Source organism: Carcharodon carcharias, chromosome 5 (genome assembly GCF_017639515.1).
Source record: "Carcharodon carcharias isolate sCarCar2 chromosome 5, sCarCar2.pri, whole genome shotgun sequence".
In the NCBI taxonomy this organism is placed as follows: Eukaryota; Metazoa; Chordata; class Chondrichthyes; order Lamniformes; family Lamnidae; genus Carcharodon; species Carcharodon carcharias.
Genome location: NC_054471.1, coordinates 148,129,262 through 148,152,788, shown reverse-complemented (window position 1 = coordinate 148,152,788; position 23,527 = coordinate 148,129,262). Strand labels below are relative to the sequence as shown.

The following is a 23,527-nucleotide window of genomic DNA, read 5'->3' as shown; positions in this document are numbered from 1 at the left end:
AGTTCAGAGTTTATTTGCCAATATTTTGCTCAAACGTTTTATGCTGTTATTCAGATGCAAGGCTTATGTTTCAAGACCTGCCTATGCTGGTTCTGGTAGAGGTGGGCAGCACTCAAATTTGGTGCTGCCATCTCATTTATTCAATTGCAGCATAGGATGAACACCTGCTATGTCACTGGATACCTCTGCATTCAGCAGGAAGCCAAGCAGCATTCCCTGCCTTTTTTGTATTCTGTATATGATGCAACCAGTCTTCTGTTCTTAAAGGAAGTCTGTTCCTTTGAAAGGGACACTGCATTGAATTACAGGAGGCTGTTGCTGGTTGCTATTGTAGCAATTCTAACACCAGGACAGAAAGAGGGTTCCAGATTCACTGGAGGCCTTAGCAGTGGACATAGACAATAGGAGAGAGAACCCAGGGGGCTCTGAAGAACAATCTAAAGAAGGGACTGAGATGGTGAGGTCAATTCCTGACAACTAGTCCCAAGAATCTGGCAACAGTGCCACAAGATGTCTAATGACCTCAACACGGGTGGTCAAGGTCAATGAATATATCTTCCTCACATATTATCTCCTATCCACCATCTTCTCATACTGCTCAGTATACTAGCCCCATCACTCACCCATCAGCAGTCCTGAGCGCCAGCACTCATGAAAACAACTAGATGCTCCACTTCAGCCACGTACCAATGGTGCTAGACTCACACCAACTTCTTGCTGTCTGCACATATCTTCAGCTATTCAGTTACTGCAAGCACATCATCCAAACGCAGCACAACATTGACAGTCTTTCAGGACTACGCAAAATACAATAGAAAGGAGCAGAGGACACAGTGGTGTCCCATTAACCCAGTGCTGAGTAGGGAGGATGGCCTCCCCATGCAGGAAGACCAAAAAGCAAACTCTGTCAGGGTTGCTTGTGACCTTCTAGGAATGTGGGGGAGAGAGTGTGGTCTTGGTCCCTCATTCAAGGCAATCAATGCCTGATTGTTAGACCCAGCCACAAGAAGGGGCACCCGCTGAGAGAGAGCTCAATGGGACATGCATCATTGGATGCAACAGAGCCCATGCATCTGTTGAGAACATTCAGGATGTTAGGACGCTCCTTCTTGGCTGTCTTTTAGGCAGCACAGATATGATGGGCAGTATTTAATGAAAGCAACGGCTGAAGAGCTGGTGAATGCCCCACGTGGCCTCTTTTTGGGAAGGCCTGTCAAATTAAGTTCCAATCAGGCACTTAACTTGGCCATCCCTGGGATCAATTGGATGGAAGTCCTGCCTGCCCGAGTTGCTGGTAAATCAGAGGCTACTCAACAGTGCCACTTGGGAGGCAGTGGCTGCCGCCGGTAATATACCCACCTGAGGCCTAGGATCACCGATGGACACAGGCACAGGTGAGTGATGACAGGAAGGGGTTTGTAGGGTTGGGTCCACAGGGGAGGAGGGGAAGGAGATCAGCAGCAAGGGCAGGGGCTGGCTCTCAGCGGGTGCCCCTTCCTGGGGTTGGGTCTAACAATCAGGCATTGATTGCCTTGAATGAGGGACCAAGACCACACTCCCCCCCACATTCCTAGAAGGTCACAAGCAACCCTGACAGAGTTTGCTTTTTGGTCTTCCTGCATGGCGAGGCCACCCTCCCTGCTCACCACTGGGTTGATGGGGTAATACCAGTCAGTGGCTCAAAGAAAGCAATTATAGAGCAAAATGTGTGATATAGAGAAAGGCAAGCAGATCTTTGTACAGAAGTGTGCGCAATGTCACACTGTTGAAAATGGAGGCAAACACAAGACGAGCCAATTCTGTCTGGTTTATTTGGATGCAAGACTGGCCAGGCTGAAGGATTTTCTTACACTGAAGCAAACAAAAGCCAAGGTTTAACCTTGGATGAGGGCACACTCAGATTTACTTGGAGAATCCACAAAAGATACATCACAGGAACAAAAATGGTCTTTGCAGGTCTCAAGAAGAGTCAGCATGAAGATTTGATAGCTTATCTCAAATCTGCCACAGCCAAGTAACTTTGATTGACTATCTGTTTTATTCTTAAAGGGCCTCAATTGGCGGTGAGGCAGAAAGGTCGTCCACTGGTCTTCCTGCCACGGACTTAACTGGAGCAGTGGTGGGAAGGCAGTGGGATCTCCACCTGACTGATTAAATGCCCCTCCACCATCAAACCTGTTTTGGGGAAGGGCATTAAATTCCATCTGATGGCAGATTCTCAGTGATTAGTCACTTCAACACATTGACATCCTGGCACACTTTTATTGCTTTACAGTTTAACTGTGCAAAACTGTCTAAGAGAGATGAGGTTATGAAGTTTAAAATAAAACTTGCAATGTTTGCCTTCAGATCACAATGAGTGAGATCCACACCTAAACAGGTAGAAAAGAAACAAAATAGATTGCTTCATGTCATAAAGAGGTAGATTTTGCAATTTTTTTTGTGGAAAAATATACTTTATTCATAAAATATCTGGAGGAACATTACAAAACATTTCTAAATCGCCATCACAAAAAGTACAATCAGATTCAACTTTTACACATGGATCACAAGGTGCTTCAATACAATCAATGAATATTACAGTCATTTCAATATGGTCATTGCAGACAGTCAGACAGTGGAGTTATCAACATATTAGATTAAGGATAAATGGCAATCCCCAATAGATTGTGGGAAGGGAAGGTAAATACACCACCTGTTTGGTACTGAACAACACACGTCATGGTCCCAGGGTCATTATTCCTGGTTTGTGCTGAGAATTAGCAGATCCTTGTTGTAGTACTGAGGGCTGGTAGGTGACAATCGGCCCCACAGCCATTAAGTTAGTGAGGGTGAAAATCAGCCTTTGCTCTATCGAACAACTTATGCTGGAAAATGCAAATATAACATGAGGTCAGGATTGTGCTGGGCACTGACACCTTCATTGATCAAATACCTTTCTGACATACACTGTCTGGACTCACATACACACACACACACACACACACACACACAAAAAACAGATACCTGAATGAGGCCCTGCCATTATCATACCCCAGAATGAGTCAGTGCCTTAAGGGGAAGAAGAGACAAAGGGAGAAGATTGAGAATTTATAGCTACATAATGAGACAGACTCTGCAGGGAACAAAAGTCAGGAGCAGGTCACCTCTCCAGGAGAAATAGCAGCTTCAAATCAAATTAAACAAATCTCTAGAATCTGCCAAGGCAACAAGAGTGTCATTCCATGTAAAACACCTTTTAATCATCTGAACTCCTGCTATTCATTCACCTCCTTTGAAAGTAGGCCTATCACTTAGCAGTTTGTAACTCCCTTATTTCATCACAAATCTTGGGACTATTATTAATACTGTCCTTCATTTTAAAACTGAAAGTTGCACAGCTTCTTTGCAGCACACACTTTGAACCAGCTGCTAATGTGGTAGTTTAATTTTACAAGATACCAGCATATAACCTCAGTATATGTGTGACCTGCTTCTCACATAAACCAGAATTGTCAAGGGTATCGTCCCACAAAATATGAGACTAAGATGGGGGGGATGATGGTGGTGGAGGGGCAGAAGGTCTTTTTGTGACCTCCTGACAGAAGAATTGTTATTTTTTCCTTCTTGTTTTCTTTTTTTTTGGCCCATGTAAATTGGAATCAAAGATTGGCCGGCAAAAACAATGGAAAAATAGTCTGCCTTTAAAGAGGAGGTAGTTTAGGTATGTCACTGTATATTCCCAGGAGGAGAAAAGGTAGGACAAACAAATAATCCAGAGCTCCTTGGATGATGAAAGAGATAGAGCACAAGACGAATGACAATAACAACAATAACTCATCTTAGTAAAGCATCTTTAATATAATAAAACATTCCAAGAAACAAAGTATGACACCAAACCACATGAGATATCAGGTCAGATGACCAAAAGGATCAAAGGGGTCAGTTTTAAGGAGTGTCTTAAAGGAAGAAAGAGAGGTGGATTGGTGTAGATAGCATATTCCAGAGCTTGGGGACTAGGCAACTGAAGGCATGGTCACCAGTGGTGGAGTGATTAAAATTGGGGATGCACAAGATGCCATAATTAGAGGAAAGTAGATATCTCAGAGGGTTGTGGGGCTGGAGGAGACTACAGAGACAGGAAGGGGCAAGATGGGAGGAATTTGAAAACCAGGATGAGCATTTTGAAATTAAGATGCTTGACCAGGGGGGTTAGCGAGCAGAGGCTGATAGCAGAATGGGACATGCTGCAAGTTAGGACATAGGCAGCAGTGTTTTGAATGACCTTAAGTTTACACAGGGTAGAATGTGGGAGGTCAGCCAGAGATGCATTGGAATAGTCAAGGCTAGAGCTAACAAAGGCAACAATGAGGATTTCAGCAGCAGATAAGCTTGAGATAGGGGTGAAGTTGGGTTTTCATATGCAGGTGGAATTAGGCAATCTTAGTGATGGCATGGCCAGAGGCTCACCTCGGGGTCAAATTTGACACCAAGGTTGCAAATAGACTGGTTTAATCACAGTTTATTGCCAGAAAGAGGAATGGAGTCAGTAGCTAGGAAACAGAGTTTGGAGCGGGGACTATAAATAATGGCTTCAGTCTTCCCAATATTTAATTGGAATAAATTTCTGTTCTTGTCAGATAAACAGCCTGATAATTTCACAACAGTGGAGGAGCAAAGACAGGTCAATGATGGTGAGCTAGAGCTGAGTGTTGTCATTGTAAATGTGAAAATTTAAGGTGTACTTTTGGATGATGTCACTGAGGGCCAGTATGTAGATGAGATATAGGAGGGGTCAAGGAGGTAACAATGCGGGAGCAGGAAGAGAAGCCACTGCAAGTGATTCTCTGGCTATGATTAGACAGATAAGAAGGGAACCGGGTAAGAGCAATCCCATCCAGCCAGACGATAGTGGGGCGGCATTGAGGAGGGTGGTGGGGTCAACCTTGTCAAAGGGTGCAGACGAGTCAAGAGGAGGGGGATGGAAAGTTTACCTGTGTCTGTCACATACAATGTCATTTGTGACTTCAACAAGAACTGTTTCAATACTGTAGCAGGGGCAGAAACCCGACTGGAGGGATTCAGGATTGGGTGAATCTAATTAGCACTAATATTGTGGAGGATGATTTCCTGGAGTGTGTACAAAATGGAGCAGTACATTGAAGGACCAACTTGGGATTGGACTATTTTGGATTTAGATGTAATGAGAAATTGCTAATTAATAACCTTGCTATAACAGAGCCTTTAGGAAATAGTGATCATGCTATGATGGAATTTTACATTAAGTTTGAATGCTATATCATTCATTATGAAATTAGGGTCTTAAATCTGGACAAAGGAAACTATAAAGGTATGAGGACCAAGTTGGCTAAAAAATTTGATGGCAGACAGGCAAAGGTTAGTAGTTAAAGAAGTATTACATGGTCTACATCAAATATACATTCCTCTAAGACACATTCCTCTAAACCCAACAGGAAAGGTGAATCAACCATGGCTAACAAAAGAAGTTAAAAATTGCATTAGATCAAAGGAAGTGGCTTATAATGTTTCCAGAAAAAAGTGGTAGGCCTGAAGATTGGGAGCAGTTTAGAATCCACATAAGTGGGACCAAGAAACTGATAAAGAAAGGGAAAAGGGAATATGAATGCAAGCTAGCGATAAACATAAAGGAGGACTGTAAAAGTTGTTTTAGTTATGTGAAAAGAAAAAGATTAGCAAGGACAAATGTGGGTCCATTACAGTCAGAGACAGGAGAATTTATAATGGAGCATAGGGAAATGGTGAAGAAACTAAACAATGACTTTGTGTCTGTCTTCATGCAGGAAAATACAGACAATCTCCCAGAAATACTAGGGAACCAAGGGACTTGTGAAAATAAGGAACTGAAATAAATTAGTGTTAATAAAGAGATAGTACTCAAAAAATTAATTGGATTAAAAGTTGATAAATCCCCTGGACCAGATGAGCTGTATCCTAGAATATTAAAGAAGGTGGCTATAGAGATCGTGGGTGCATTGGTGATTATCTTTCAAATTCTATAGGTTCTGGAAAGGTTCCTAAAGACTGAAAAGTAGCAAATGTAACCTCATTACTCCAGAAGGAAATGAGAGAGAAAACAGAGAATTGAAGACCTTAGTTTGACATCAGTAGTGGGGAAAATGTTAAAATATATTGTATAGGATATGATACCTAGACACTTGGGAAAATAATGATATGGTTGGGTAGAGTCAACATGGATTTTTGAAAGGGAAATCATGTTTTGACAAACCTGCTGGAATTTTTTTGAGGATGTTACTTGTAGCATAGTTAAAGGAAAACCAGTGGATGTGGTGTATTTGGATTTTCAGAGGGCTTTTGATAAGGTCCCACACAGGAGATTAGTAACCAAAATTAGAGCACATCGGATTGCGGGTAATATACTGGCATGGATTGAGAATTGGATAACCGACAAAAACAGAAAGTAGGAATAAACGGGTCATTCTTGGGATAGCAGGCTCTTACTAGTGGGATACTGCAAGGATCAGTGCTGGGGCCGTGGCTGTTCACAACCTATATAAATGATTTGGATGTGGGAACCAAATATAACATTCCCAAGTTTGCTGATGACACAAAACTAGGTGGGAATGTAAGTTGTGAAGTGGATGCAAGGGGGCTTCAAGGGGACTTGGGCAAGCTAGGTGAATGAGCAAGAACATGGCAGATGGAATATAATGTGGATGAGTGTGAAGTTGTCCACTTTAGTGGAAACACAGAAAGGCAGAACATTTCTTAAATAGTGAGATGTTGGAAAATGTTGATTTCCAAAAGGACCTGGTGTCTTTGTTCATGAGTCACTAAAAGCTAACATGCAGGCAATTAGGAAAATTTGCCTTCATCGCAAGGGAATTTGAGTACAGGAAAAAGAAGTCTTGCTGCAATTGTATAGAGGCTCGGTGAGACCTCACCTGGAGTATTGTGTACAGTTTCGGTCTCCTTACCTAAGGAAGGATATACTTGCCAAAGAGGGATTGCAACGGAGATTCACCAGACTAATCTCTGGGATGGTGGGATTCTCTTATGAGGAGAGATTGAGGAAACTGCGCCTGTATCCTCTATAGTTTCAAGGAATGAGAGGTGATCTCATTGAAACCTATAAAATTCTTACAGGGCATGACATCAGGATAGATGTCGATAGAATGTTTCCCTTGGCTGGTGTGGCTACAATCAAGGGACAAAGTCTCAGAATAAGTGGCTGGCCATTTAAGACTGGAAGAGGAGGAATTTCTTCATTCAGAGGGTGCTGAATCTTTGGAATTCCACAGAATGTGGAAGATCAAACACTGAGCATGTTCAAGACAGAAATCAGTAGATTTATGAATATTAATGCCGTAAAGGGATATGGGGATAGCATTGTGATAGATGACCAATTATGACCTAATTGAATGGCAGAGCAGGCTCAATGGGCCAAACCGTTTACTCCTGCTCCTATGTTCCTATGTTGAATGTGCACTTGTAAGTGAATTGAGAGCTAGTTTTTTTTTCCAGGGATGGACACAGAAAGAGGCACGGTTATCATGAGGAAGGGGGATGTGGTTGTGAATGATATCATGAAGTGATCAGAGACAGCCTTATCTACAATTGATAAGATGGGCCTAGCAAGACCACATGAGATGACATGGTCAAAGGGGTGGCCACTAAGATGGGTTGAGGAGTTTACATGGAGGGAGTGATTTGGGGAGGAGAAGAAAGCAGTCAACTCAAAGGAGAGAGAAAAGGATAGGTTGAAATGGAGGTTGAAATCAAGTATGAGTTGTTATTCAGTGCAGAGGTTGTGGGAGAAAAGCAGTGAAGAAATTTCGGTGGGGACATTTTTATCATACTACGGAGGACAGTAGAAAATGATGATTTTGAAGGACAGGTGAGGCTTAGGCCAAGGTATTATCTGGTGATAAAAGCCACATGGTCTTGGAGGAAAAAATGGTGGAAGATGTACACAGGCAGGGAGGCTTCTTTAAAGGGAAAGGTGCCATCACCCCTCAGTCAGGTTTCTGTTAAGACCATGGTGTCGATGCAATCACGCACAATATGTTCATGGATGGTAAGGGCCATCTTCACAAGTGAACAGAAATTCTGAAGCAGAAAAAGAGTGCAAATGACATATGTCAGCTGGATAATACAATTGAGAACCAGGCTGAATATAGAAATTTAAGAGGGAACATTAAAGAAGGAATAAGAGAAGCAAAGAGGACATATGAGAAGAGACTGGCTGCTAACATAAAAGGGAATCCAAAAGTCTTCTGTAGGCATATAAATAGTAAAAGGTTGGAAAAAGGAGGACTGGGACCAAAAAGGGGCCAAAAATGGGATTTATGCATGGAGGCAGGTGGGATGGCTGAGGTACTAAATGAGTACTTTGTACCTGCCTTTACTAAGGAAGAAGATGCTGCCCAAGTCATAGTGAAAGAAGAGGCAGTTGAGACACTGGATGAGCTAAAACTTGATAAAGAGGATAAATAGGCTGGATGTACTTAAAGGCCATAAGCCACCAGGACTGGATGAAATGCATCCAAGGATACTGAGAGGAGTGATAGCAGAAATTGTGAAGGCACTGGCCCTAATCTTCCAGTCCTCCTTAGGCAGAGAGGTGGAAAATTGCAAAGGTTATATGCTTGTTTAAAAAAGCATGTAAGGATAAGTTCAGCTACAACAGGCCAGTCAATTTATCCTCAGTGGTGAGAAAGCTTTTTGAAACAATAATTTGGATTAATGTAGATTAATTGATGAAAGCCAGCAATGATTTAGATCAGACAAAATGTGTTTAACTAACTTGCTTGTGTTTTTTAATGAGGTAACAAAGAGGTTTGATGAAGGTAATGCAGTTGATGCCGTTTTCATGGACTTTTAAATAGTGTTTTATAATGTGCCACATAACAGGCTTGTTAGCAAACTTAAAACCTGTGGAGTAAAACAGACAGGAGCAGCACGGATACAAAATTGGCTGAGTGATTGAAAACAGGGAGTAGTGGTGAACAGTTGTTGCTCTGATTTGAGTAAAGTTTACAGTGGGGTTCTGTAGAGGTTGGCGTTACGATTCTGCCTTTCATCATTCATATGAATTACCTAGATTTGGGAGCACATGGCACAATTTCAAAATTTGCGGACGACACAAAACCTGGCAGTATTGCGGATTATGAAGATAGTGATAAATTTCAATAGGACATAGACTGGCTGATGGAATGGGTGGACATGTGTCAGATGAAATATAGCAGTATCCAATAGTCATCATGTTAAAGTGGATCATGTATTTTACCAAATTATAACAAATTCACAAACGAATTACATTTATACTGTACACTTCTCAGATTCTCTTCGATGTTCCTTGTTACCATGGTTTATGCTGCATGCCTGTAGATTTGATGCTGCCTTGGGCATTAAACATCTCCTGATGGAATATTATAACGTTTCACCCAGCGAGCTGTCCCCAGTTCATTGTTCCTATTCATATCACTGCAGCAAATCTCAATGATACTGCATGTACAGGGAGGTGGTTGTACACAAGATGGCAGGAGATTTTAATTATGCAACACAAGTAGCAAAATCAGAAATACATCTATAAATATTTCACTAAATGTAGTGCACCGAGGAATTCTCCCCCATTGTCTGCTCCCAAGTTACATCCAATCATCAGTTTTAAAGCCCCACACTCTAAGTTTATGGATTAAATGTAGCATTATGTCACAGTTCAGCTGAATGCAATTTATCTTTAGCATAGTCAAAGTTAAAGAACAAAGAAAGAAAATGTACTGTTATGTTTGCTGAAACGTTCTTAAGTATTTGATTGTAATACTGTATACTGTTAATGTATCAGATTTTTTACCGCATGTAAAGCATTTTGTACACTAGAAGCTAGAAACAGTTTGTCTCTCAGAGGGTTGTTAATCTATGGAATTCTCTTCCCCAGAAATCCGTGGAGGCTGGGTCATTGAATCTATTCAAAGTTGAGTTAGATAGATTTTTGATAGACAAGTGAGTCAAGGGCTATGGGGAGCCGAGAAGAAAATGGAGTTGAGACCACAATCAGATCAGCCATGATCTTATCAAACAGCCTATTCCTGCTCCTAAGTCCTATGTTCATATGCTCCAATGTTCTTACAGTGAGTAGGTTAAGTTCAGGCATCCAATAACACCTCCCTTAAACCCAGAAGAGAATGCAATGGAGTTGGGTTGTGGTCACAATTTAAAATAACTTATTTTAACAACCCAACTGCAATCCATCTATTCTTAGACCATAAAATGTAAGAGCGGAAATAGGCCATTCAGCTGATTGAGTCTGCTCTCATTCAATGAGATCATGGCTGATCTGATAATCCTCAACTCCAATTTCCTGCCTTTTCCCCAGAACCCTTGATTCCCTTACTAATTCAAAATCTGTCTATCTCAGCCTTGAAAATACTTAACAACCCAGCCTCTACAGCCCTCTGCAGTAAAGAATTTCACAGATTAACTGCCCTCTGGGAGAAGAAATCTCTCCTCATCTCTATCTTAAACGGGTGCCCCCTTACTCTGAGATTATGCCCTCTGATCCTAGACTCTCCCACAAGGGGAAACAACCTCTCAGCATCTACTCTGTCAAACCTCCTAAGAATCTTATGGGCAGAATTTAGTCCCTGTTGGGTGGGCTCAATGGGGGCGGGCAGGGGCAGTCAGGAAGCCAACCGCCACCCACGATCGAGGCCTGAAGGCGATTTCACACTGTTGGGCCAGTTAAAGCCCATCCATCCAGCATAAACGTGAATGGCAGCACTCGTCGCTGCCCATGCGGGGATGAGGGGAGGAGGGCAAGTGAGGTGAGCACAAACTTCTTGCATACATGCGAAAGTGTGCTTGAGAATATTCCTGAGGCACAGATCTGCCTCAGGGAGATGAAGAGTTTTCAAAAACAAATAACGAAGATGTGAAAATGTGAAAAATGTTACAAAACATGTCCCCTCATGTGACTCTGTCACATGAGTAGGGATATGTTATAAGTGAAATTTAAAAATTTCATTTTATTTTTATTTGATGTTGGAAACCCCATTCCGCCTGTGGATGAGGTTTCCAAAAAAAATGCAAAGGCCATTTGGCCTTTTCACCTGCCCGCCCAGCAAAAAAATAACTTAACTGACACTTTAATGGTCTTAATAGGCCTTTTAATTGTTGACGGGCATGCTGCCGATTCCAGCGTGTGCCTGCCGACCGAATTATCGTGCGACTGCGTCAATGTGAGTCATTTCACGTTCGAGCGGACCGGGCACGCAATCGCCAGCCAAGGTGAAATTTCTGCTCTATATATTTCATTAAGGTCGCCTCTCATTCTTCTAAACTCCAATGAGTACAGGCCCAACCTACTCAACCACTCCTCATAAAAAACTCCCTCCATACCTGGGATCAACCTAGTGAACCTTCTCTGGACTGCCTCCAATGCCAGTATATCTTTTCTTAGATGAGGGGACCAAAACTGTCCACAGAATTCTAGGTGTGGTCTAACTAGTGCCCTGTTTAGATTTAGCAAGACTTCCCTATTTTTAAACTCCACTCCCTTTGAAATAGAGGCCAATATTCCATTTGCCTTCTCTATTACCTACTGAACTTGTATGTTAGCTTTTTGGGATTCATGCACGAGGACTCTCAATTCCCTCTGTGCTGCAGCTTTCTGCAGTCTTTCTTCATTTAAGTAATATTCAGCTCCTCTATCCTTCCTGTCAAAGTGCATAACCTCACATTTTCCCACATTATATTCCATCTGCCGAGTTTTTGTCCACTCATTTAGCCTCTCTATATCCCTCTGTAGACTCCTTGTGTCATCCTCACCACTTGCCTTGCTATTTTTGTGTCATCTGCAAACTTGGCAATAGTACATTCGCTTCCCTCATCCAAGTCATTAATACATATTGTAAATAATTGTGGTCCCGACACTGATCCCTGTGGCACTCCACTAGTTACAAGCTGCCATCCTGAAAATGCCCCCCTTATCCCAACTCTGTCTCCTATTAGTTAGCCAATTCTCTATCCATGCTAATATACTGCTCCCAATACCATGGATTCTTACCTTATTCAGTAGCATTATATGCAGTATTTTATCGAACGCCTTTAGGAAATCCAAATTTCCAAATCCATTCTTGGGAATTAAAATTTAGAACCTATAGCACAACACAGGCTATTTATTCCAATTGATCTTTACTGCTGTTTATACTCCACATAAGTTACCTCCCATTCTAACCATTTGACCTCACTCTGCCCCATATCCCTCTAATCCTTGCTCCCTGATTTAAATTGTTTTATTCATTTTTAGGATGTAGGCATTGCTGCCATGGCCATCATTTATTGATCATCCTTCGTTGCTCGTAAGAAGGAGGGGATGAGCTGCCTTCTTGAACCTCTGCAGTGTCTGTGGTAAAGCTACTTCCACAATGCTATTATATTGGAAGTTCTAGGATTTCAACCCAGTGACGATAAGAGAACAGGGATATCTGTTTGTGTCAAGCCTCCATTTAAATGTGTCAATGCTATCTGTGTTAACTACACTATGTGGCAGCAAGTTCTAGATTTATTTCATTTGCTGTTTGCAGTACCTTGCTGAAGGGCTGCCAGTCATGGTCTGCAGGGAAAGTGATGTAAGAATTTGTTTTAGTGAATATGGCATCAGTCACCTGCTTAGTACAAACATGATCTGAGTGATATTTCTCGCAACCCTATTGCAGCCTGTAAGGTGCCAGAGGCAAAGAAGTTCAGAGCTACAGTGACATTGACTGCAACCATTTGGATTCATATCTTGTTACAGAAGGTGACCCCACTCTGACAAATTCCTGAGAGAAGCATAGCCCACTGCTCCTCAGAGAACTGCATGCAGTTTGTCCTGGGCTTAGAAACTCTGCAGGGAGGGTAATGATTCCAGTGAGTACGCCACCATCTATTTGCTCCCCTTCCAATGAAACTCTATCTGCCCCCTCTGCCTCGCATTGTTAGGATTGTCAGGATTTCCAAGAAGAACAATACCTGTTGCTTAGAACTTACTGCATTTTACAGCAATTACAAGCAGTTTATTATCATCTTCAAGAAGGCAGCTCACCATCACCTTCTCAAGGACAGTTAGGGATGGACAATTAATGCTGGCCCAGCCAGTGATGCCCATATCTCATAAATGAATAAAAAAATAACTACAAGGTAACACAAGCAAGATATTTCTCGAAAGCATTGTACCTAGGAGCAGGCGAGAATCCTTTTGAACATTACTGGAAATGTCTGACTTACCCATTCTGGTTTGTTGACAGATGAGAAACTGGCAGAATCAACAGTGGCAGAAAATCAGGCTAAATTTAAGGTACAGATTTTAAAAAATTAATTCATGGGATATGGGCTTCACTGGCTGGTCCAGCATTTATTGCCCATCCCTAATTGCCCTTGAGAAGGAGGTGGTAAGCTGCCTTCTTGAACTGCTGCAGTCCATGTGGTGTAGGTACACCCACCGTGCTGTTAGGAAGGGAGTTCCAGGATTTTGACCCAGTGACAGTGAAGAAAAAGCAATATATTTCCAAGTCAGGATGGTGAGTGACTTAGAGAGGAGCTTCCAGGTGGTGGTGTTCCCATCTATCTGCTGCCCTTGTCCTTTTAGATGGTAGTGATCATAGGTTTGGAAGGTGCTGTCTAAGGAGGCTTGATGAATTCCTGCAGTGCATCCTATAGATAGTACACACTGCTGTTAATGTGCATCGGTGGACAGATAACAGAGCTCCATCTGCTCCAAAATGTTGTCTCCCCCAAACACTTGCTCTCCTCCCAAGCCTATGCAGGCAATCCATCCATCTTCTGAAAACCAAAGTATTTTGGACCAAGCATTCTACTGCAACGTTTTAACAAAGATTCTGAAAAAAACAATTTACTGACATTTTATATTACAGAAATGTACAGAATGAGTACGAATTAAATGATACACAGAGATAATTGGTAGAATTTTATCAACTTAATCCCTGTCAGAATGTTGGGGGTCATTTTCAGGTCAAGAACCTGTAAGGTGAAGAAGTAGTCTCTGCCAAGGCTCTTTGCCAGAGCTACGGCATTAGCATCCCACCTCTGGATTGCCCAACCAATTAGGGAGGCAGGATGGCAAATCTATTCTGTCAAAGAAAGGATTTCTAAATAAAGGGATTATGGTATGGGTTACAAGTGTTCACCATCATTTGCAGAAACCACAAGATTGGAGATATGACCTGGGAAGGCTGCTCCCTGGGTCCCTCACTCTTACCTGGAGGTCCTGCAGCACGTTCTAAGGGGCTCCAGTGGGGTGAGCTCTATCACGGATAGGTGGAAGAGGGCAACCTCTCCAACCAAACAGACGTGGATGGAGGTCAAGAAGTCTGCAGCAGGTGTGTGGTCCGTCCAACATGGAGACAGTGCATCAAGTGGGTACAGGACCTCAGGTGAGTGATGTAACACTTTCAGGTGCAAAGCCCCACACTCTGACTCAGCAAGCATGCTCCTGCAGAGTCTTCCACGGAATAACACACCTTGCATCTCCTTTCGCTCCTCTATCTCCATGCACCTCATATTTCCAGTCAAATAGCCAACACTCACCCTCAGACTCTTGTCCCCTCACACCCAAGCCTCAGTGATTCTCCACAAATGTTGTCCTTCCCTCTCCACACAAACAAGCTTTAACACTCATAACACTCTGCTTTCTTTCCTTGCTGAAGAAATGATCACACAATTTTGCAAGAGATAGAGACCCTCAGACGGGAAGGGAGGTGTGGGGTGTGATATGTGGGTGGCCCTCACATGACAGCATCTTATCGGCTGCTCCACTGGGAAGGAGGTCCTGTTCTAGGAGGCTGCACATGTCAGCAGTGACCTGCCGTGAGAGTCTGAGCCTAATGATGACCATGAAATCGTTGTCAATTGTCGTAAAAACCAATCTGGTTCACTAATGCCCTTTAGGGAAGGAAATCTATCGTCCTTACCTGGTCTGGCCTACATGTGACTTCAGACCCACAGCAATTTACATCTTTTATTTCATATTGCCTTTCCTCATTCTTCCTATCTAATAGTTAGTTAGTTGCTATTAAAGCAGAGAGTTATGAATGTTAGAGCTTGTTTGTGTGGAGAGGGAAGGACAACATTTGTGGAGAATCACTATGAGGCTTGGGTGTGAGAGGACAAGAGTCTGACGGTGAGGGTGAATGTTGTCATGAAAACTGTTTTTTGGACAAATCTAGTAACCTATTTCCCAGATTTTCAGAATGTAAAGCCGGTAATTGCTTCATTTTGCAGTTTCTAAGTATATGACTTTATTTTTTGATTTTAAAAGAAAAATGCTGGGTATCCTTGATGGTGATCAGCATGTACACAACCTTTCTCTGCCTCCACCAATGATGAAAACCGAGGGGAATTAAGGGGTGATTTGATACAGATAATGAAGGATTGGGGAAAAGAAGGTAGTAACAGCACATTTTCAGTGATTGACAAGACTAAGAGAAGTTTAAAGGAAAGGTATTTAGAACAAGGGTTGAAGAAATCTTTAGACTGATCCTTTAAGCAATAAGCATCATTATGTCCTTTGAAAATCAGTTACAAAGAAACCACATTAGTTTTAATATCTGTAAAATCAGTGATTCCGGGACAGAAGATCACTTAACCCATTGTGTCCATGCCTTTTGCTTATTTTGGTCTTTTGATATTATCGTTCAACAGGGTTACTATCATTATTGGGGAACTGGTTGAAAGTAGTTAACCCAGTTTTACCAGTCTATTTTTTAAAGTTTGTCAATAATTCCTTTATATTAAATGGATCACTGCAAGTGCAAAAATTACATTAATGAGAAAATCTGAGGGGTAGTGCACAAGAACTGAAATAGTTCCCACCAGTGTCAATATTGCTTTTGAGTTTAAGAGTAAATCTCCATGGCGATTTTCCCAGTTGTTCACCTTAACCTCTGCAGAAGATCTGCAGAAAGAAGCATACATGCATTAATTGAAGAACCCTGGTGGCTATGACTGCTACATTGCTGATATTATTACTCACTTTGAGCATTGGCCCATTAATTACTTAAGACCAGTGCCAACAACATTCAGGACAACAGAGGCAAAACAGAGATGTTAAAAGACATTCATGCTACTAAAACATTAAACAGGGTTATTGATGATGGAACTGGCTCGTGAAAGATGAACAAAAGATTAAGGGAAATATTGTTAGCATAAAGTATTTTTTTAAAATGAAATTAGAGCAGCATTACCAAGCAGCTTTGATATCATCAGGATCCACTCACAACTAGTCCATCACTGAACATCTAAATGGCATAGACACATTCCAAAGCAACTCCTTTCATTTATAACAAAAAACTTGCATTTATGTAGCACCTTATTATGGTAAAACATTCCAGGTGCTTCACAGGAGCCTGTGCAGATACAAATGACACTGACTCAAAGGGGGAAGCATTTGGTTGTAACTTCTATGCTCAGGGGCGCGTATTTGGGGGGTGGGGTTATCTCTCGCTAAGAGTCGAGATATCTCTAACTAAGGTCTCCACAGTACCTCTACAATACCCTTTTCCCCCCTTTCATCTCCAGTTCCATTTTTCTCACATCCCTTTGAAACTCAAATCCTTCCAACTATAAAATCTTTTATGTCTCTACCTTGTCTTTGCTTTCCAATCAATAAAATATATTAACTCTACTACTATTTACCTATGGAACTCCTGCAAGATGCAAACATGTTTCTTGCAACCTCTGACTCCCATTTGATATTCAAACAAACTCTTATTATGACACAGCTGATGGTAAATGCTGAACTGTTCAAATCCCAGGGAGAAACATGAAACAACTGTCATAACCAATTTTTGAAATTTGTTTGTTTTAAGATGCAAGCTTTGAATTCAGCTATAACAAGACCACCAAATCTCAAGAAGTTTTTATAAAACTAAATTAAACATTTATTAATTAAAAGATTGTAAGCACACACATTTTTCTACAAATTACTATGAGAATAACTTCTAAAAATCCCCTAATTAATCTGACTCCCAGTTACACCTCTTTTAAGACAATGGTAAAACACAGATTTAAACAGGCCCTTGGCAAAGCACAGTTTGGCAGTCACATTCAAAATGAGTTTCTTTCAGCTCTGGTCCTTGCAGACAGCCCTCAGGTTAGAGGCATTAGATCTTAGAATCCCTCTCCTTTTACCAACAGTCCTTCTTCCTTTATACATATTTTCTTTTTTGAATGCAAATTCTCCTTTTATCACTAGGTTTTTTGAACTTTACCTCTTCTAACAATAAAACCCTTTCATAACACCAATTTTATTAGTAAGCTTTGGAGAAAAATAAACACATTGTTTGGCTAGGTGTAATATTTCACCCATTCTTTGGAATGGTTTATTTTAAAAATGCAATTTGCCCCCTTTACACTTAACCTTCTAACTTCCCTATATTTACCTAATTAATATTTAAAACCTACTTCTCTTCTATACATCAAAGCTTCTGGACCAGCTGGCTTTAATCCATTTAAGACACAGACACATAGACACAGACAACACTAAAAATCTATTTTAAAATAATTTCCAATAACATTATAGACATTATTATATTTTATTGACACTCTCAACTTATCTAAAAATGCAAATATTAAATCTAACCTATTTACCTGTACCTCAAACTTAGTACCTCTGACCATTTCATGTTTGAAACCCCTCAGACAACCTGACTCCTCTTAATCTCTGCCCAGTATAATTAAATCACATGCACACACAGGCATCTGACCTTCTTAACAGAATAACATATTATTCCCCAAAAATATTTTTAATAAATAACATCCATTCTCACAACCCCCAGGCCTGACCCAACCCAATCCAACCTGACCCCACTCCCCAACTGCCTGACACCCCCACCTCCCAACTGGCCGACTATCTCCCAAATGGCAAACCCCTCATTGGCCAAGATTCCCTACCTCCCTGACTGGCTGACCCACCCCTCCCACCACCCGACTAGCTGAACAACACACACCTGTCCAATTGGCTGACACCCCCCATCCCCCAACTGGCTGAAAACCCTTCCAACACATCCCCACCCCCAGATTGGCTGACACCCCCACCCCTTAACTGACCAATCTCCCCACTCCACGGCTGGCTAACAACCCCCAGCCCCTGACTATCCAACTCCCCCCTGACTGGCCAACACCCCCCACCCCCCTCTGGCCAAACATCCCCTACTCCACAACTGGCTGACAACCCCCAGCCCCCAACTGGCCGATGTACCCCCCAGCACCCCTACCAACTGACTCCCCACCCAAGATGGCTGATCCCCCCCTACGCCACACTTGACTGGCCAACACCTCTCGACTGGCTGACACCCCCCAACTGGCCAACCACCCCTACCCCACCCACTGGTCCAACACTCCCCACCCCCACCCTCCCCAACTGGCCAAGAAACCCCTGACTGGCCGACAAACAGAGTTGGAGGAACACAGAGCTCTCAGTGAACAATAAGGCTGGAGGGGGTTACAGTGACATATCACTGTAAGGTCATGGAGGATTTGAACGCAAGGATAATAATTTTAAGGTCGAGGTGTTGCTTGACCTGAAGCTACTTTAGGTCAGCCAGCACAGGGTTAATGGGTGAACAGGATTTGGAGCGAGTTAGGATACAGGCAATAGGTGCTGGCTTAGATGTGCAATATTAGTCCAGTAGTGCCAATACAGTACAACAATTCTCCAAATGTTGTCCAAAGTTGTACATCCTCGCAAATGAATGGAGCTATTGGGCCACCCCATTTCTCAGGTTAAAATATATTCCCAAAACCAATAATCTCCAACTAATTAAACATGGCTCTAAATGGATTAATAAGCAAATTAAAAGTGGGATAAAATTATAAAAATAACTTCTACATATTCTGGAGATAGAAAGGAAAAAAGGAATCAGAGGAGCAAAGAGAGAATGGGAAAAAAAAGGTAACTGTGGATAAACATAACCAATAAAAAAATCTTTCAGGATGCACAAAATATAGGAGAATTAGAGAAGAAGTGACAACCATGCAAGATGCAAATGGCTTTGAAACTAAGGATGAGCTCAAGGTAGTAAATATTCGGAATCGCTACTCCCTCTAAGCACTCAAAGGCCAGAGTTTGAAGGGGAAGGGGACTGGAATGGGATCGAAGGCCAGCAGGGGGGGCAGGGGTGTTTGGGGGTGGTTGGTCTTGGAGACATGAGATCTTGGCAGGGAATAGGGGATAGGAATTGGAATGCTCTGGAGGTGGAGGTGATTGAAAACACTGGTGGTGATGAGGTGGCACATCCAGGGAGCACAGGAGGGGTTGAAAAGATGAGGTGGAATGGGGTGAAGTGGTGAGAGTGGGAGATTGCAAAGGATAGGATCATAACTCAGTGAGGCACCATGGCTTGGAGGGCAGATAGGGTTTTGGGGGATGAATGGCTAATTGTTGGGTCAAGGATAGGGAAGCAGGTTAGCTTGATGGGTTCTAGGTTAAGTTCCACATAAAAGGCTATTAATCAAACTCAAAACTATGGGGATTATGGTTAAACACAGGGAATGGATACGAAACCAACTAAGTGTATTGAACAACAAATGCTCTTTAAAAGAGTTACGTTAGAATTAGAAGTAGTATTGGGTGGCAGTCAGGGTTCAGTGCTGAGACTGCTATTCTTTTAATTTGTATACATAACCTGGATTTAGAAACTCAATGTAAAGTGATCACACCAGTATAAGATACTGGAGCTCAAAAGAACTTGTCAAGAAGTTACAGAAGAAGTTGAACAAAATAAGTAAATAGACATAATGGAACAATGACCAACAAAATTTAATGTAGCCGGAGTAAAGCACTACACTTAGGAAGGAAAAATAAACAGTGTGAGCACATCATGAATGGATTTGAGATAAGTAAGGATGAAACTGAAAGTGACCTAGGAGTTTCAGGGAGCTTGACATTAAATGTGTCCAACCAATGAGGAGCAGTAATAAAGAATGTCATAGGGATGTTGAAGTACATAGTCAAAATAGCAGAATATAAGTTAGAAGTGATAGTGGTCAAAGTTTATAGTGCTCTGGTTAGACCACACATTGAATATTGCAGCAAAGAAACAAGAGACATATTCTAGCATAGAGGCAAAACAGAGAAGTGCCACAATCCTAGGTTGTGAGGGGAGGGCATTGGGGAGGGGATTTTAACTCCCAAAAACAGATGAGTTTAGATACGGTAGGATATAAAATGTTAAAAATCTCAAACCTGAACACAACCTAGCTCAAATTCACTCATTTCTGGTTAACATGAAGTGGGATGGGGGTGGATGATCAATCTGCTCCCAAGAGGCATGTCCCACATCTAAGTATTTTAATGAGGCTGTGAGCCTCAGAATTTACCTCCATCTTAATTCAACCCTGCAGCTACAGATGGTAAGGACTGCTAAACCAAGGAGGTTAATGCCAGAGTATAAGAGAGTATAAAAAAGGGGGAACTTAAAAAGGAAATTAGGAAAGCTAAGAGATTGCATGAGAAAGCACTGGTGGATAGAATAAAGATAAATCCAAAGGGTTTTTTTTTAATATATAAAGAGCAAGAGAATAATTAAGGAAAGAGCAGAGCCAATTAGGGACCATACAGGTAATCTGTGCGTGGAGCAGGAAGACATGGGTACAGTCCTCAATGAATACTTTGCATTGGTTTTCACAATGGAAAAGGATGACACAGGTACAGACATCAGGGTGGAGGACTGTGATGTATTAGAGGAAATTAACATAGAGAGAGTGGAGGTATTAGCAGGTTTAGCGGCCTTAAAAGTGGATAAATCCACAGGCTTGGATGAGATGTATCCCAAGCTGTTAAGGGATGCAATGGAAGAGATATAAATGGCCCTGGCAGTAATTTTCAAATCCTCTTTGGCCACAGGTGAGGTGCCAGGGGACTAATGTTGTCTCATTATTAAAAAAGGGAGGAAGGGATAGACCAGGAAATTACAGGCCAGTGAGTCTAACCTCAGTGTTGGGGGAGTTACTAGAAAGAATTTGAGGGACAGGGTATATCTGCACTTGGAGAGACAAGGGTTAATCAGGGATAGTCAGCATGGATTTGTTAAGGGAAGGTCGTGTTTGACAAACTTGATCGAATTTTTTGAGGATATAACCAGGGGTGTTGATGAGGGTAATGTATTTGATGTGGTCTACATGGATTTTAGCAAGGCTTTTGATAAAGTCCCTCATGGCAGACTGGTCAAGAAAGTAAGAGCCCATGGGATCCAAGGCAAAGTGGCATATTGGATCCAAAATTGGCTGAGAGGCAAGCAGCATAGGGTGATGGTAGAGGGATGTTTCTGCGACTAGAAGTCTGTTTCCAGTGGGGTTCCACAGGACTCGTTGCTGGGGCCCTTGCTGTTTGTGATGTACATAAATGATTAGGACTTAAATGTAGGATGTATGATCAAGAAGTTCACAGGTGACACGAAAATTGGCAGGGTGATAAATAGTGAGGAGGATAGCCGTAAACTGCAGGAGGATATCAATGGACTGATAAGGTGAGCAGAGCAGTGGCAAATGGAATTCAACATGGAAAAGTGTGAGGTAATGCACTTGAGGAGGGCTAACAAGGCAAGAGATTACACTATGAATGGTAGGACCCTGGAAAGTACTGAAGATCAGGGGGATTTGGTGTGCATATCCATAGATCCCTGAAGATAGCAGGGGAGGTAGATAAGATGGTTCAGGAGACATATGGGATACTTGCCTTTATTAGCTGAGGCGTCGAATACAGGAACAGGGAGGTTGTGCTGGAACTGGATAAAACACTGGTTAGGCCACAACTGGAGTATTGCATGTAGTTCTGGTCACCACAGCATAGGAAGGATGTTATTGCACTGGAGAGGGTGCAGAGGAGATTTACCAGATGCTGCCTGGGGTGGAGGGCTAGAGCAATGAAGAAAGATCGAATAGGCTGGGGTTGTTTTCCTTGGAGCAGTGAAGGTTGAGAGGGGGCCTGATAGAGGTATAAGGTTATGAGGGGCATAGATAGGTTGGATAGGAAGGCACTTTTTCCATTAGTAGCGGGATCAGTAACCAGAGAGCGTAGATTTAAGTTGATAGGTAGAAGTCTAAGAGGGGAGTTGAGGAAAAATATTTTCACCCAGAGAGTGGTGGGAGCCTAGAACTCACTTCCTTAAAGGGTGGTCAAGTCAGAAATTCTCATAGCATTTAAGAAGGATTTAGACATTCACTTGCATTGCCATAGCCTCCAGGGCTATGGGCCAAGTGCTGGAAAATGGGATTAGTGTACTCAGAGCTTTGTTGACCGGTGTGGACATGATGGGCCAAATGACCTCCTTCTGTACTGTAAATGTCTATGAATCTATCAGCTATTCTCTTCTCCTTTGCAATCTCCACACTCTCACCACTTCACCCACTCCCACCTTGTCTTTTCAGTCCCTCCTTCAGATCTCTGTGCTCCCTGGATGTGCTACCTGCATCACCACCAGTGCCACATCCCGCCAACCCTACCACCCCCCCCCCGCCCCAAACTGATGTTTTCAATCACCTCCACCTCCAGAGCCTTCCAATTCCTATCCCCTATTCCCCAACAAGATAGCATGTCTCCATGACCAACCACCCTCCAACCCCCACAACCCTCCCGCTGGCCTTTGAACCCACCAACCCCCATTCCAGCCATCTTTCCCCTTCCAACTCTGGCCTTTCTCTTCCCCCTCCCCAACCTCCATTCTCCCACCAAATCCAACCTCTGTTCTCCCCCACCCCGACACCTATGAAGGGGCATATACCGTTGCTATATGCACCACTGGAAGAAATGCTGTAGTCAAAAAGAAAGTAACATATATACCTTTGGAGACTAGGAACATGATCTCAGGAAGAAATTTTGTTTCCTGTCTTTGAAGGCAAAACTAATTGTTTGTTACCTACACCACAAGTTTACTATATTTCCCATCCCATGCTGGGTTAACTACTCATCCCACTCATGCAGACAAATAATCAATTTCCACATTGAAGATATTGGCAAATAAAGACCTATGTCCAAAATTGTAAATTAGGAAGGTGACTTTTGGGTAATGTTACATGCACAAAAAAATCTTGCAACAACACAGTTGGTCCCATGAATCCCCCTGAAACCAAATCATATTGCAAATATGACAGACTCACAACTAAATAGTTACAAAAGCAAATTCAAAGTATTGAATTTGAAAGTATTCTTGTTGAGCTGAAGATCTCATTTAAGGTGAACAGGTAAGTGCATCTTTGGTAACAGAGAAATTATTTTTCATTCTTTCATGGAACGTGGGCAAGGCCAGCATTTGTTGCCCCCGTCCCTAATGCCCTTGAAATGAATGGCTTGCTAGGCCATTTCACAGAATCACAGAAGCAGAATCACAGAATCACACAGTGCAAAAAAGGCCCTTCAGCCCATCAAGTCTGCACTGACACATGAGAAACACCTGACCTACCTACCTAATCCCATTTACCAGCACTTGGCCCATAGCCTTGAATGTTATGACATGCCAAGTGCTCATCCAGGTACTTGGATGTGAGCCAA

The 23,527-nt window shown here is 42.3% G+C and overlaps 1 pseudogene; it reads left to right on the top strand.

Annotated features, from left to right (window-relative positions):
* Window positions 1-1,704: 1,704 nt before the first annotated feature.
* On the top strand, window positions 1,705-2,018 carry LOC121278279 (annotated as a pseudogene).
* Window positions 2,019-23,527: the final 21,509 nt, after the last annotated feature.